Source organism: Primulina tabacum, chromosome 7 (assembly GCF_025594145.1).
Source record: "Primulina tabacum isolate GXHZ01 chromosome 7, ASM2559414v2, whole genome shotgun sequence".
NCBI lineage: Eukaryota > Viridiplantae > Streptophyta > Magnoliopsida > Lamiales > Gesneriaceae > Primulina > Primulina tabacum.
Genome location: NC_134556.1, coordinates 5,472,370 through 5,489,597, shown reverse-complemented (window position 1 = coordinate 5,489,597; position 17,228 = coordinate 5,472,370).

Genomic DNA, 17,228 nt, shown 5'->3' with positions numbered 1-17,228 from the left:
TCGTTTGAGTTCTTGGTTGGCTTTTAGCCCATGGCCTTGGACTGGACAATGCCTCACTGAGTTGGGGAGGTCATGTTTTTGACCGTTCGTCATTTGGATCATTTTTGAGGTCGTACGAGAATTTACGGTGCAATGTGCCAAATTGACTCTCGAAAGAGCGTTTCGTGTTTTGGCCTCCATTTCACCTAGATTTCGACCCTATCATTTTAGGAGCATTATTTTATGATTTTTCAGCGTATTTTAATCATGACTATACGTCGGTTCAGTGTCGGTTCAGGTTGGCTCGGAGTCATGATTAAATGCGAAGTCATTAGGCGTCATAGTCGCATCTTTTGAACGTAAATTGCATAGTTGGTTAAGTTTAAGCTATTGCATATTTTTCATAGCACAGTTAGGTTGCAGCGAGCCTGGGAACGATCCAATCCAATCCAGTTGGTTAAATTACAGGAATTTTCATTACGCCAGTTAATTATTTTACGTGCATTAAACAGAAAATGATTATTTTGAGATTTATGCGATATGGCTTGTGGTTCATTCACTATGTGGGAGTGTTATTTTATACGGTCGCCAGTGACCGATCAGTTCAGTATGGTACCACCCGGTCGCCAGTGACCGGCCAGCTCAGATCAGTTTCAGCCTCCCCGGTAGCCAGTTACCGATCAGTTCAGCTTAGTGCAGTGGCCACAGGCGTAAAACATAATCTCAACAGAAAATTTTACCAGATATTTCAGTACAGGCTCCAAGGAGCAAATATTTTTACAGTGATTTCCAGTTCAGTTATGCACGTATTATAATTGCTCAGTACAGATTATTTTCAGTATGCCTCAGGACAGGATATGTTAACTCATGCATATTTTAAATTCAGATTTTTACTCGTTACCTGCGATTTATGCATGCTGAGTCTTTAGGCTCACTAGACTTGATTGTTGTAGGTACTAATGAGGCCAGGGCCGAGGGCGGGGACCAGTGAGCCAGCTTGGGTCGGCAGTAGTGGCACCCGAGGACCTCAGAGCAGCAGTTGTTATTTTCTTCGCAAACAATTTTTATCAGTTGTTGGATATTTTTAAATCGTTGTTATTGGCAAAACTTTGATTTTCTTCCGCTGCAATATTTTGAAATATTGAACTTGATTCACCAGTGATTTTATGAATGAGGCCATTTAAGTTCTTTTAAAAAAAAAAAAAAAAAAAAAAATTTTTTTAATTTTCCGCAAATTTTCAAGCAAGTAGTTCGAGGGCCTTCACAACCATTCAATTATGGTTAGCGTACAGTACGGTCCCTTCAACTCATATATCCCGACCGATTCGACAACCATTGGTTTATCGAGAATGTTCAATGAATCGATACTATGTGTCATGTCGTAGTTGCATCGATGGTGTAATCTATGAAACCCCTTTCTTAATTACCACCATACTCTGATCAGAGATTTCAACCTACATACACATGAGAACACATAGGATATCCATACCCGAAGGTAAGTGGTGAATCCCCGACTACAATGCATCGACTCCTATATGTTTCGACAGAACACCAAACCTTGCCACCTGATGACCCCATGAGAGTCGGTAAACAAGTCAAAGTGTAATTCTAGCACATAGAGTCTCAATGATGTCCCGGGTCATAAGGACTAGTGGTGTACAACCATAAACTAGGACTTTTCCACTCGATAAGTGAGAACCACTTAGAAAGTCCTTTATGGAGGGTTGTTCAGTGCACTCTACCAGGAGCACCTATCTGCATGCTCGGACATCACAATGTCCCCTACCAATGAAACATGGTACTCATATCGCAGATACTAGTCTCGAACTCGAGCGGCCTATATCCTTCTTAGCGGCGGCTGAATCGACTAGGAACCGTTTAGAATATACAGTATTACAAATATGAGTTTCATGATACTCATCATATGAGCATCTCATATTCTTTCTACAATTTGTATATTCAAGGGCTTTATCTATGCAACTAGCATTGGTATACAGATAAAGAAGTGCCAAAAATGATAAATTCAAATATTATTAAAATAAAGATTGTTTATACATAGAGTTTCATTGTGAACACTCGGCCAACACTTGGCTCGACGGACACCTACTCTAACAACCTTCGATTTGACAGTAAATTCAAAATATTTGGATAATAATTGAGTGAGTTATGACGTTTTTCATGGGACTGCTCAAACTTCGTTTTTCAGAAAATCATGTATTGATGTGTTCTTGAAGTTTTAATGTTGTAGGCTTCATAGGGGATCGACGGGTGACCGTTGCTGCGTATTGGTATATTGGTAACGATGTTTGGAGTATTATTGAGGCTTCGTTCATGTCGATAGGCACTTGGATTAATTAGAAGTCGTAGGAAATGATTTGATATCATTTGCCGTACTTTTGTGTCGTATGTGTCGTAGGGTGAACGTCGTTGCTTTGGGGCGTTTGTACGAATTTGATTCGATTTATGGCATACTAGGATGGGTCTTGGGGTGTCGGTTCATGGTCCTTACAATCAAGTCTAGGATGATAAGCATTGCATGTATTGGAATTTCGTGAGTTGGCAATTCCCGCAAGTACACGGACCCCCAAACGGACCTGGGCACGGGGTCCGTGCCTCTGTTTTCTTCTCAATGTCAATTTTCCGAGCCTACACGGACTTCCACACGGACTAGGGCACGGGGTCCGTGCCTTCCCCTTTCTGCACGACAAGTTTTACCGAGTATACACGGACCCGGAGCCGGACCTGGGCACGGGGTCCGTGTCCCTTCTCCTTCCAGAGCATTTCTTTCGCGTACCTACACGGACCCATACATGGACCCAGGCACGGGGTCTGTGTACTTCATGTTTTGGGAAATTTTATACTTTGTTTTGGGGTTTCATGTCTTGGGTTAGTACGATGATTAAAATGAGGTCAAGTCCTGAGCGTTTTAGAATGCCTTAAGCTATTTAATTGATTCGGGTGCGCACGATTACCTATGTCTAGGTTATGCAAGTTAAGTTTAAATTCAAGTAGTATGTGCAACAGCGGCCCTAATCGAAGTCCAACGAATCCCTAAACGCCAAGTAAGTATGTTGACGTGCAAGAAAAATATTTTCAAGTTTTTGAGGTATGCTAAATGTCTTGTGACCAATTTATGTAAGGGGTTTGAAAGCGTTAAATCATGAACGGGGACCAACCCACCCCGTTAAATTATGAACAGGTTTAGATCGTGATTGGAAAGTGTTAAATCATGAACGGGGACCAATCAACCCGTTAAATTATGAACGGGGATCTCATGTATGTGGCAGTGGATACGTCCCTGTCATCCCAGTACTGTGGTTTAGTCTGATCAGGCGATTATGTTATGGGTCACTTGCTTTGAAACATGCCTCTACCTAAAATGATGAAGTTATGTATGTTTAGGTATGTTCAGGTATGCAAGCATGTTTAAGAGAAGTTTATGTTGATGTCACGTCTAAGTATGTATGTACGTATGTTCAGGTTTTGGTATGCAAGTTCAAGTCTTAAGTATGTATGTTCTATTTTAAAGTTGAATGTGTTTTTATTATGTAGTACTTGTTACGTCCAGTTTATACGTGTTGAGTCTTTAGACTCACAAGACTTGATCGATGCAGGTGAGGATGTTTATGGGGAGACTGAAGGTGGGGACCAAGGAGCAGGCTTGAACTGAGCGGAAGGCTAAACCCGAGGACTGCCATGTTTTAAGTTTATGAAAACATTTTATACTTTGGTCAAACTTTAAATTTCAAATCTTTTGGTTGCAACAACTTGTGAGACGTACACTTTATCTCTTTTATCGAAATTTGAATGTTCACGTTTATTTAAGAAAATTTTTAATTCTTTCGCAAATTTTAGTAGTAAAAACGTACGGTACGTTACAGTTGGTTTCAGAACCGTGTTCTTGTAAAGGGTTACGCCTACTGCTAGTCGCAAGAAGCTCGCGAATTCACACCTCAAGTCTGTAAGTTTTATGGTTTCAAATTTATGATTATGTAGTAAGCATTAAGTTCTGATTTCAGCATGTGCATATTTTAAAGTTCAAGTACGTGCATCTTATGTTGTCTATATCATGTTCATGCATGTGGGGTTTACGTGTTGGATTAATTATTGGAACAGTATGCCTCCTAGACGTGTGATCGACCGTGAAACAAGGGATGAGGATAGAGAGGCTCGAGAGGAGAGGAGATACGCTCCTTCCTCCTCCACCTCCGGACTTGCTGACACAGATGCTTGCCGGTATGACGCAGTTCTTCGCACAGTTTGCGAGGAACCAGACTGCAGTAGACGCAGGGGAGAGGCCCAGACCTGAGGCGATGTATGAGAGGTTCAGGAGGATGAATCCTCAGGAGTTTTCGGGTACCACTGACCCGATGATAGCTGAGGGATGGATTAAGTCCATTGAGGTAATCTTTGATTTCATGGAACTGACCGATGCAGATAGAGTCAGGTGTGCCACGTTCCTTCTGACAGGGGACGCCAGGCTATGGTGGGAGAGTGCGTCAGTGGCAGTAAACTTGCAGGTGTTGCCTTGGAATGGTTTCAAGGAGGTTTTCTACTCTAAGTACTTCACTGAAGAAGTACGTTCCCATCTGACCAGAGAGTTCATGACGCCGCGACAGGGAGACAGCAGCGTGGCAGACTTTGTCCGGAAGTTCGAAAGGGGGTGTTTGTAACCCTGATAGCTAATGATGCCCAGAGTAAGCCGAGGCATTTCATGGATGGATTGCGGCCGATCTTGCGTCATGATGTCCGGGTTGCTGGTCCTACTAGCTATGCAGTTGCCGTGTCTAGAGCATTGGCGGCAGAGCAGGATCAGAGGGATATCGAGTTGGATAGGCAAGGCAAGAGGCCCTATCAGGCACCACCGCAACACCAGCAGCAGCAGCATCAGAGGCCCCTGTTTAAGAAACCGTATCAGGGGCTGCCAGGGAAGAAGCCATAACAGGGACCGCCAAAGGGCAAGGGTCCAATTCAGCAGCAGGTGGCGCCTCAGAAGCCTTGAAATTTCCCGGTGTGCACTAAGTGCAACCGCCAGCATCCGGGGCAATGCTTATACGGGTCAGGAAAGTGTTATAAATGTGGAGCTACTGACCACATGCTGAAAGAGTGTCCACAATGGAAGCAGCCAACTCAGGGCAGGGTGTTCGCCATGCATGCACAAGAGGCGAACCCAGACACTACACTGCTGACGGGTAACTTATTTAATTCCATACAGTATTAAATTTTCACCTTGCATGCTTATTTGAATTAGGATTATTAGGATGTTAGATGGGGTTTTTGGTGTCTTTTGTTGCATAAGACCACTATTATAATTTTGGGATATAAGTTTTGGTGTTGTGCTAACGTCCCTCAGGAAATATTTTCATTAAGAGAATAGCTACTCAGGCCTTGATAGATTCAGGAGCCACCCATTCATTTATTTGAAAACGTTTGCTAACCACCTGAATGTCAAGACCATTGGAATCGACGTGAATTATTCAGTGGCAGTCCCATCCGGGGAAGAACTATCAGCTACTAGTGTGGTCAGATACATTGACTTGGAATTACACGGCCACCTAGTGTATGCCGACTTGATCGTCTTGCCAATGCTAGAGTTTGATATCATACTGGGAATGGACTGGCTCACGAGGAACCGAGTCTTGATCGACTTTCAGAAGAGATCCGTTTTGGTTAGACCAGTGGGCATGGAGCAGTTTCTATTTGAACCAGGCAGATGGAGAAGTTTCCCTCGCATGATCTCTTGCATGCAGGCTCGGATACTTATTTCTAAGGGGTGTCAGACCTTCTTGGCCAGCGTTATTTCGACACCTGACATACCCACTCCGTCACTATCAGATGTGCCAGTAGTCAGAGACTTCCCAGACGTCTTTCCTGATGACGTCACGGGTCTTCCACCAGAGAGAGAGGTGGAGTTTACGATTGATCTCATGCCAGGCACAATGCCAATCTCTAAGGCACCGTACCGATTAGCTCCAGCTGAGATGTTAGAACTCAAGCAACAGATTCAGGAGCTTCTCGAAAAGGAATTCATCCGCCCCAGTTTCTCACCGTGGGGCGCACCAGTACTTTTTGTAAAGAAGAAGGATGGGAATATGAGGCTGTGCATCGATTACCGAGAGTTGAACAAGGTAACAATAAAGAACAAGTACCCACTTCCTTGGATCGAAGACTTGTTTGATCAATTGCAGGGAGCCACAGTGTTCTCTAAAATAGATCTTCGATCAGGGTATCACCAGCTGAAGGTGAAAGACGCAGATGTGCATAAGACAGCTTTCAGAACCAGATATGGGCATTACGAGTTCTTAGTAATTCCGTTTGGACAGACGAATGCTCCAGCAATTTTCATGGACCTCATGAATCGAGTATTCCAGCATTACCTTGATCAGTTCGTCATAGTATTTATTGATAACATTCTTATTTACTCGAAGAGTCATGAGGAGCACAGTCAGCACTTGAAGACAGTTATGCAGACCTTGCAAAGTCGCAAGTTATTTGCGAAGTTCAGTAAGTGTGAATTCTGGTTGGAAAAGGTAGCGTTTTTGGGTCACATAGTATCTAGCAGTGGGGTCGAAGTGGATCCAGCCAAGGTGGCAGCAGTTAAAGATTGGGTTGAACAGAAGAATGCATCAGAGATCCGCAGTTTTCTGGGTTTAGCCGGTTACTACCGTAAGTTTATTCAGGGGTTTTCGTCCATAGCAGTGCCACTCACTTCACTGACCAAGAAGAATGCTAAGTTTGTGTGGAGTGATGAATGTCAGAAAAGCTTCGATACGTTGAAGCAAGCTCTTATTTCAGCGCCAGTTTTAGCCATGCAAACAGGGCAGGGAGATTTTGTGCTATACACCGATGCATCTAAGCTCGGGTTAGGCGCAGTGTTGATGTAGCATGGTCGGGTGATAGCTTATGCTTCCAGACAGTTGAAGGTGCATGAGAAGAATTATCCGACTCACGATCTGGAACTAGCCGCCGTTGTCTTTGCATTGAAGATTTGGAGACATTAATTTTACGGCGAGAAATGTCAGATATTTACCGATCATAAGAGTCTCAAGTATTTCTTCACACAGAAAGAACTGAATATGAGACAGAGACGGTGGTTGGAGTTAGTAAAAGACTACGACTGCGAAATTAGCTACCATCCGGGAAAAGCTAATGTTGTCGCAGACGCCTTGAGCAGGAGAGTGGCAGTTGTAGCACATTTATCAGTGCAGAGACCTCTCTAGTCTGGGATTCAGAGGTTTGATTTAGAAGTTTATCGCAAGGGCAGAGCTCCAAGGCTGTCTAATCTGACGGTCCAATCTTCTCTGCTAGACCGTATTCGTGCAGGTCAGCCTTCAGATGAGCAGTTACAGAAATGGAGGCGGAAGGATGAAGCCAAGGGCAGTGTACTCTACATAGTGTCAGATGGTATTGTGAGATACAGAGACAGAATGTGGGTGCCTAGCGTTGATTCGATCAGAGAGGATATTCTGTCAGAGGCACATGCATCTCCCTATTCCATTCACCCAGGAGGTACCAAGATGTACAAAGACCTGCAGATTTTGTATTGGTGGCCAGGGATGAAGCGAGACATCCGCAGATTTGTGTCTGAATGCCTCACTTGTCAGCAGATGAAGGCAGAACATCAGAGGCCAGCCGAAATACTTAAGCCACTCCCCATCCTAGAGTGGAAATGGGAGAATATTACAATGGACTTTGTGGTTGGGTTGCCGAGGTCAGTCAGAGGATCGAATTCTATTTGGGTTATAGTGGATCGATTCACCAAGTCAGCACATTTCCTGCCAGTGAAGACAACTTTCTCCATGACGCAGTATGCTGAACTTTATATAAGGGAGATAGTTCGGTTGCATGGGATCCCAGTTTCTATTGTGTCCGACAGGGACCCGAGATTTACCTCGTCCTTTTGGAAGAGCCTACACGCAGCCATGGGGACGAAGTTGCTTTTCAGTACCGCCTTCCACCCGCAGACAGATAGCCAGTCTGAGCGAGTGATTCAGATTTTAGAGGATCTATTGCGAGCATGTATGATCGATTTTCAGGGAACTTGGGAATCCAAACTACCTCTAGTGGAGTTTACCTACAACAACAGTTTACAATCATCCATAGGTATGGCTCCCTACGAAGCATTGTATGGAAGGAAGTGCAGATCACCAATTCATTGGGATGAGGTTGGTGAGAGAGCAGAACTTGGCCCGGAGATAGTTTTGCAGACTGTAGATGTGGTGGTCAAGATTCGAGACATAATGAAGACCGCCCAGAGTCGCCAAAAGAGCTATGCCGATAAGAGGAGAAGAGATATCGAGTTTGCCGTAGGTGATCACGTTTTTATAAAAATAGCGCCCATGTAGGGTGTTATGAGATTTAAGAAAAGAGGCAAGCTGAGTCCAAGGTTTATTGGACCTTTTGAGATTCTTGACAGAGTTGGGACACTAGCTTATCGTGTTGCCCTTCCGTCGAATCTGGCCGAGGTACACAATGTGTTCCACGTCTCGATGCTGAGGAAGTATCTAGCTAATCCTTCGCACGTGTAGAGCTGCGAGCCGTTGCAGTTGGCTCCAGGCCTGTCTTACGAGGAAAGAACTGTCCATATCCTAGACAGACAGGAGCGTAGACTTCGGAACAAGGTGACCAAGCTGGTCAAAGTCAAGTGGCTGAACCAGACAGTGGAGGAAGCCACTTGGGAAGTCAGAAGCGGACATGAGGATTCGCTACCCGGAGTTGTTTGGTAAGGTTTAATTTCGAGGACGAAATTTTTATAAGTGGGAGAGGAACTGTAGTGCCCAAATTCAGTACACGTATAACCAATACATTTATTTAATTATTAAAGCATTTATTTAAGTTTAAATTGAGTTTTAGCCATGCACGATTTATCTGAATGAATTATTATAAATTAATTATGTTTATGTGATGCACGTTAAAATGTTTTTTGAGTTTCATGTTTCAGGCGATTACTCGAGACGGGATCGAGGGAAAAGAGACCGGTGACGATTTTGGTGATTTTAAAGTTGGCATTTTATTTTAAGTTGAGGTTGGGGCATTTTAACTAATTTATTAAGTTGTTAGTATTTTAAAGTCTAATTTGTTTATTTAGTGATTTAAGAGTTTGAAACTTTTAAAGTTACCATTTTGTGTGTGTTATTTTTTTAAAGGGATTTTATTAAGAGTGTGTAGTGATTTACTATTTTTATTGACTTGTTAATGGAGTTAGCATTTTTAAATAGCTTGATTAATTATTTAATTAAGCAATTCTTCCCCTAATTACTCACTCACACACGTTACACACACTTACACGTTTTTACACACACCAAAACACACACATTCAGATTTTTATTCATTTTGAGAAAGAAAACCTAGGGTCTCCTTCCCTAGTGCAGCCGCCCACCCCTCTATATAATTTCCAGCAATATTTCGTTGAGTTATCTCAAGAAAATTGAGCCACGGTCGTCCCGGATCAAGCCTCGCTTCTTTCCCGCTTCGGTATCGTCGTTACGGTATTTCAAATCATCAAAGGCACGTATATTCTGTTATTGCTGCATCGATCTCGTCATATAATGCGTTGTGTTGTTATTTATGTGCAAAATACATGTGTGATGTGTAGAAATTTGAGCAATTACGTTTAGAACGCTTTTGAAACCATTTTTAGATCTAAGATTTTTGTTTTTGCTGTATTTTTAAATACTGCGACTTTTCGATCGTGATTCTGAGAAAACTTTCAACACAAAAATTGTAGAACTTTTTGATACCTTCGATTTGACAGAAATTCGAAATATTTGGATATAAATTGAGTGAGTTGTAACGTTTTTCGTGGGACTTCTCAAACTTCGTTTTTCAGAAAATCATGTATTGATGTGTTCTTGAAGTTTTAATGTTGCAGGCTTCGTTTGGAATCGACGGGTGACCGTTGCTGCGTATTGGTATATTGGTAACGATGTTGGGATTATTATTGAGGCTTCGTTCATGTCGATAGGCACTGGGATTAATCAGAAGTCGTAGGAAACGATTTGATATCATTTGCCGTACTTTTGTGTCGTATGGTGAACGTCGTTGCTTTGGGGCGTTTGTACGAATTTGATTGGATTTATGGCATACTAGGATGGGTCTCGGGGCATCGGTTCATGGTCCTTACAATCGAGTCTAGCATGATAAGCATTGCATGTATTGGAATTTCGTGAGTTTGCAATTCCCTCAAGTACACGGACCCCCACACGGACCTGGGCACGGGGTCCGTGCCTTTTTTTTCTTCTCAATGTCAATTTTCCGAGCCTACACGGACCCCCACACGGACTAGGGCACGGGGTCCATGTCTTTCCTCTTCTGCACGACAAGTTTTACCGAGTCTACACGGACCCGGAGCCGGACCTGAGCACGGGGTCCGTCTCCCTTCTCCTTCCAGAGCATTTCTTTTGCGTACCTACACGGACCCATACACGGACACAGGCACGGGGTCCGTGTACTTCATGTTTTTGGAAATTTTATACTTTGTTTTGGGGTTTCATGTCTTGGGTTAGTACGATGATTAAAATGAGGTCAAGTCCTGAGCGTTTTAGAATGCCTTAAGCTATTTAATTGATTCGGGTGCGCACGATTACCTACGTCTAGGTTATGCAAGTTAAGTTTAAATTCATGTTAGTATGTGCAGCAGCGGCCCCAATCGAAGTCCAACGAATCCCTCGACGCCAAGTAAGTATGTTGACGTGCAAGAAAAATATTTTCAAGTTTTTGAGGTATGCTAACTGTCTTGTTACCAATTTATGTATGGGGTTGGAAAGCGTTACATCATGAACGGGGACCAACCCACCCCGTTAAATTATGAACGAGTTTAGATCGTGATTGGAAAGTGTTAAATCATGAACGGGGACCAATCAACCCGTTAAATTATGAACGGGGATCTCATGTATGTGGCAGTGGATACGTCCCTGTCATCCCAGTACTGTGGTTTAGTCTGATCAGGCGATTATGTTATGGGTCACTTGCTTTGAAACATGCCTCTACCCAAAATGATGAAGTTATGTATGTTTAGGTATGTTCAAGTATGCAAGCATGTTTAAGAGAAGTTTATGTTGATGTCACGTCTAAGTATGTATGTACGTAAGTTCAGGTTTTGGTATGCAAGTTCAAGTCTTAAGTATGTATGTTCTATTTTAAAGTTGAATGTGTTTTTATTATGTAGTACTTGTTACGTCCAGTTTATACGTGTTGAGTCTTTAGACTCACAAGACTTGATCGATGCAGGTGAGGATGTTTATGGGGAGACTGAAGGTGGGGACCAAGGAGCAGGCTTGAACTGAGCGGAAGGCTAAACCCGAGGACTGCCATGTTTTAAGTTTATGAAAACATTTTATAATTTGTTCAAAATTTACATTTCAAATATTTTGGTTTCAACAACTTGTGAGACGTACACTTTATCTCTTTTATCGAAATATGAATATTCACGCTTATTTAAGAAAATTTTTAATTCTTCCGCAAATTTTAGTAGTAAAAAAGTACGGTACGTTACAACTAGGAAAAATAATTATCCGCTTCCTCGTATTGATGACTTATTTGATCAACTTCAGGGTACTTCTGTATACTCTAAGATTGATCTTCGTTCTGGTTATCATTAAGTACGAGTTCGAGAAGAAGATGTTACTAAAAATGTTTTCCGTATCAGGTATGACCACTATGAGTTCTTGGTTATGCCTTTCGGTCTCACTAATGCTCCTGCTGTCTTTATGGATTTAGTGAATCGTGTATTTTGAGATTTTCTTTACCTATTCGTTATCGTATTTATTGATGATATTCTTGTATATTCGAAATAGAAAAAGAAACATGTTGAACATTTGAGACAGGTACTTCAAACTTTTTGCAATGGTCATTTTTATGCTAAATTGTCCAAATGTGAATTCTGGACGGACAAAATAGTATTTTTGGTCACGTCCGCAATTGACACAGATGAATCAGAGATTCATTTGGTCAGATGAATGTGAAGCTAAATTTTTTTGAATTGAAGATGAGATTGACCACATAACCTGTGCTTACTATTCTCTCAGGTACCGGAGGATTTGTGGTGTGTACAGATGCATCTAGTAAAGGTTTGGGCTGCGTTCTGATGCAACATGGCAAGGTGGTTTCTTATGCGTCTCGTCAATTAAAATCTCATGAAACTTGTTATCCTGTTCATGATCTTGAATTGGCAGCCATTGTGTTTTCTTTGAAGATTTGGCGCCATTATTTGTACGAAGAAAAGTTTGTTATCTATTCGGAACATAAGGGTCTGAAATATCTCTTTTCTCAACCTGATTTAAATTTGAGACAACGCAGGTGGATGTATCTCCTGAAGGACTCTGATTGTGAGATTCAGTATCACCCTGGATCGGTGAACGTTACTACAGATGCCCTTAGTCTAAAGTTCATAACTCTGTTTTAGCCTCTATTAATGTTGCCAAAGTATACGAGGATATATGTACTTCTGGCTGGACTTTTCACTCGAATTGTAATTTTGTCACAGTCTCAGCATTGCAAATTGAGCATAACCTGATATCTAAAATACGAAAGGCCCAACAAAGCGATGCTCAGATTCAAAAGTCTAAAGAACTTGTACATACAAGACATCATTTTGGATTTCATATTTCTTCTGATGGTTCTTTACGACTTAACGGTCAGTTGGTAGTTCCTGATGATTTTGATTTGAAATATGACCTTCTTCGTGAAGCACATTGTAGCAAATACAGTATTACCCTTGGAGGCCGAAAAATGTATTTGACATCGAGACCTCAATTCCAATGGAGACGTATGAAAAAGTACATTGCTGAATTTATTTCAAAATGTCTTGTCTGCCAACAAGTAAAAACCGAGAGAATGAAACCGAGAGGATTACTCCATAGTCTTGAAATTCCAAAATGGAATTGGGAACATACTGCTATGGACTTTGTGACTCATTTACCTCGTTTGCCCAAGGGCTGTGATGCTATTTGGGTTATTATAGACCGACTTTCGAAATCTGCACATTTTATTCTGTATGAGCTGACTTATCCTTATAAGAAAATGACACATTTATACATCGAGAATATTGTGAGGCTGTATGGTGTGCCAGTCTCGATTGTATCTGATCGTGATCCCAGATTTGCCTTTAAATTCTGGGGTAGCTTTCAAGAAGCGATGGGTACGCGTTTGGCTATGAGTACTACTTATCATCTTCAAACTGATGGCCAGACTAAGCGTACGATTCAAACGTTAGAAGATTTGTTACTTGCTGTTGTGATGGATTTCAGGATGAGATGGAAAAATGCCTTACCATTGGTAGAATTTTCTTATAATAATAGCTTCCAACCGAGTATTGGTATGACACCATTTGAAGCTTTATATGGTAGATGATTTAGGTCACCGTTATTCTGGGATGAAATTGGTGAAAGACGGATGATTGGACCTGTAATGATACAGGAAATGAATGACAAGGTTCAGTTAATTCAACAACGAATGAGAGCTGCTCAGGATCGTCAAACAAGTTATACTAACAAACAAAGACGACCCTTAGAATTCCAGAAAGGTGATAAAGTGTTTTTGAAAATATCTCCCTTCGGAGGCACTGTTCGATTTGGCATGCGAGGAAAATTATCTCCTCGATATGTTGGACCATACGAGATCCTTGATAGAGTTGGGTATCTTGCTTATCGGTTGGCATTTCCACCAGATTTATCTGCCATTCACGATGTATTTCATGTTTCTATGTTGAGGAAGTATGAACCAGATCCATCACATGTGTTTCAACTTGATGAGGTTGAACTTGATCCTTCTCTTTCCTATATTGAACAACTTGTTTGCATTATGGATCGAAATGAGAAAATATTGCGTAACAAATCAATTCCACTAGTTCGAGTACAATAGACACGACATGGTATGGAAGAGTCAACGTGAGAAATGGAAAGCAAGATGCGAGAATCATATCCGTTCTTGTTTGATTCTATTCCATCTGTTCCATTGTATTCAATGTATGATGATCCATTTACTGATTTTAGTTTTGATATGTACTATAGCTGGTGAAGTATTATATATTTTCCAATGTTATGTATATATGGATACTTAAAATTTCGATGACGAAATCTTTTAAGTGGGGGAGGAATGTAAGGACCATGTATCGTATTATCGTAAATCATATTTTGATTATCAGTAATTTATTACATTGTAATGTTATTAAGTGCATGTAATATATACGTGACACATGTTACGGTTTTCAGCATAATTATCTGAGTAATAGTTCAAATGAAATGAAACCAATTTCATTAAAAAGCTAATACATAGTATTACAAATTTCATGTTTTGAGTTTTGGTCAAATCCATTTAGAAATAGGGGCAAAATCATCCCGAAGTATATCGTGTGTATTGAAGTTTCTACACTGACACATTTTGGGAGAACGAGCATAATTCCAATATCCAAATCAAGTGCAGTTAGTGACAAATGAAAGCTAAGAATAGATCTACAACTTTCATGTTGATCACATTGGCTAATTCGAAACACAGCGTTTCAGACAGAACATGGCGCGCCAGGGCGCCGTTTTATTTCCTCCTCAACACGGCATTGACATGCATTCTGGATAGAATGCAACGCACTAGGGCGCAGATTCTTTACCGCCCCAGCGCGGCATGATAGACTTTCTTTGGACAGAACTCAGCGCGCTAGGGCACAAGTTCTTCACCAACCCAGCGCAAGTTCTTGACCGCCCCAGCGCGAGTACCTCATCTGCCAAATATTTAAGTTGATAAGAATGATTTTGTTGAAACATTTTCTTTCATTTCCTCTGAACGTTTGAAGAAAAAACATTGAACTTCAAATTCTATCGTACGAATCCGCTTCGAAACATTGTCAAAACGGGAAACAAATTATATATTCAGAATCCTCTTGTCGAGAGCATTCTTTTGAGGTCACTTTTTTCTCGATTCAGAAATTTTATCTCTTGAATCGTTGAAATAGCATGTATTTGAAGTTGATTTCAATATATGTGATAGAATCACCGACAAGAAACTTCTGTTCAAAGTCTGAATTGAATTATGTTATGATTTCAATTTGATATGAATTTTCAAAGTTTGAAAAGCTTTGTGGAACTTAAATTGTTGATTTTAAATGAATTCATTGATTGAAAAAGAATATGTTAATGATGTAGATTGATATCTATATTAAAATCCTAATTGTGGATCATGCTACATTGACTGGAGACGAAGAATTGAGGTATGTTGCGACTGTGTAACATACGGTAGTTATCTGTGTCATATGATATATGTTTGATTGATTTGACCGAGAATATGTGTCTATATGCCTTTCTTGTTGAGTTGATGTGGAATACATGACATTCATGATTGGATATCGATGTATAACATAAATATTTGTTAACACACATCATTTTATTCATACATCGATACATGACATGCACGTTGAGCTATGATCCTTGGATACATTTACATAATTGGATTTGATTCTGGGGTTTGTGAGAACGATGTTATGTTTGGCATTACGTGGCCCTTAAACCATAGTCATTTGTGGCCCTGATGATTGATTGATTGAGATTTGATGGTGTTTGTGGATGCTATAATACGATCATCCCTTATACTTGATTGAGGCCAGTGTGGCAGCTCGAGCATTGATTTGATAACGATTCGATTGGTTTTGATACATGCTCAGTGGATGGGCATTTGACCTGATATCCCCACGACATGCATGCATTGCGTATCATATATCATTGTGTAGATACAAGTTGTATATATTATGGTTGTTTCATACGGAGCTTTTGCTCACCCCCAAGGGGGCTGTTATTGTCTTTGTATGTGGACAATGGCAAGTACTCCAGGTTATCAGGAGACCGGAGATGGTACCTCTGGAGGGAGTCACATTTAAGTTGAGGTTGATTGGTTTATCCAAGTGTATATATGTATCTATATACCGGGACATTTCCCGAGGATATGAGTTAATTATATGTAGTTGATTTTGATTATGTGTGGGCTTATTTTCTTATGTTATATGTTTAGATGAGAATTTATTATATACTATTTTTAGTATCATAAATATTTTTGTCAAATTTTGGGTTCATTGTAAAGAAAATTTTACTTGTTTTCTGCTATAATTAATTAAACATAATCAAATTGCATTGTAATAACGATTAGGAGTTAAGGGCCCTACAGCACGGGACTCTTGCAGGGCGAAGGGCAGGGCTCGTGAAGGTCCTAGCCTCGATCCAAGAGGTTCCATGCAAAGCTGTAAGGGTAGGAAGAGAGGCGGCGCATGGCTAGACACCGGCCGAGAGTTTATGAGGAACCATGCAAGTTTGTTTGCCTGGGCCATTGGGGCTAGTCTGAGAGGTTCCTAGAGGGTTTGGTTAGAATCCTAGGAGGGTCGGCTAGGGTCTGGACTGAGTGGTTAGGGGCTGGAGTCGAAATAACATAGGTTCGAATCACACTAGGAAGCTAGGGTTTTGTGCAGAAATCTTCAGTAGGTGTTTAGGCTTGTTCGAAGGTCCTAATTGGCTTAGTTTGGATTGAATATGGTTTATTTAGTTGTTATTAAGCTTTGGTTTAAGTTTGGTAAGCTTTGGTTAAGTTTCGAGTCAATACGAGTCAAAATCGGGATATACGTCTAAGTTTAAAAACAAATCAAGGAAATTATCGAAAACCTCAATTTTAATCCTAAGGAATATTTAAGGGAGTGTTTTAAGGTAATAGGTTAAGTTTGTAATGATTTAGGACGTCGTTTCGAGATATAGGGATAAATATGGAAAGTTATGCTTATAGAATAAAACAATCAGTTTACACCTAAAATTGGTCGACATCCTGGTAGTGCCCTGAAAGCTGTAATATATGCTAAAATTTTTATTTTAAATGTTTATGGAGTTTTATGATGAAACTTTAATGCTAAAAGACATTTTGCATGCTTGATTTAAAAGAAAAATGATTTATATGTGCATGAATTATATAATTAATGAAAATATGAAATGTAGAAGGAAGTGAAGTGATTGTGACTGATAGGATGATGTGATGATATGATTGGGAATATCGTGAGAGAAAAGGCTCCAGAGGGAGCCAGTTTACTGGAGAAAGCCCTAGAGGGAGCCCGATGACCGTATTTTCATCGACATGATATGATGATATGTAAGGCCAAGGCTCAGTTGATGGGTGAGATTGTTACTGATGTCTCTGCCACCCAATTTTGTGGTTACACATAGATGGATCCATCGACCTTCAGCTGAAACGATAGTTACAGTTAACGATCCGAACTCAATAAAAAGAAT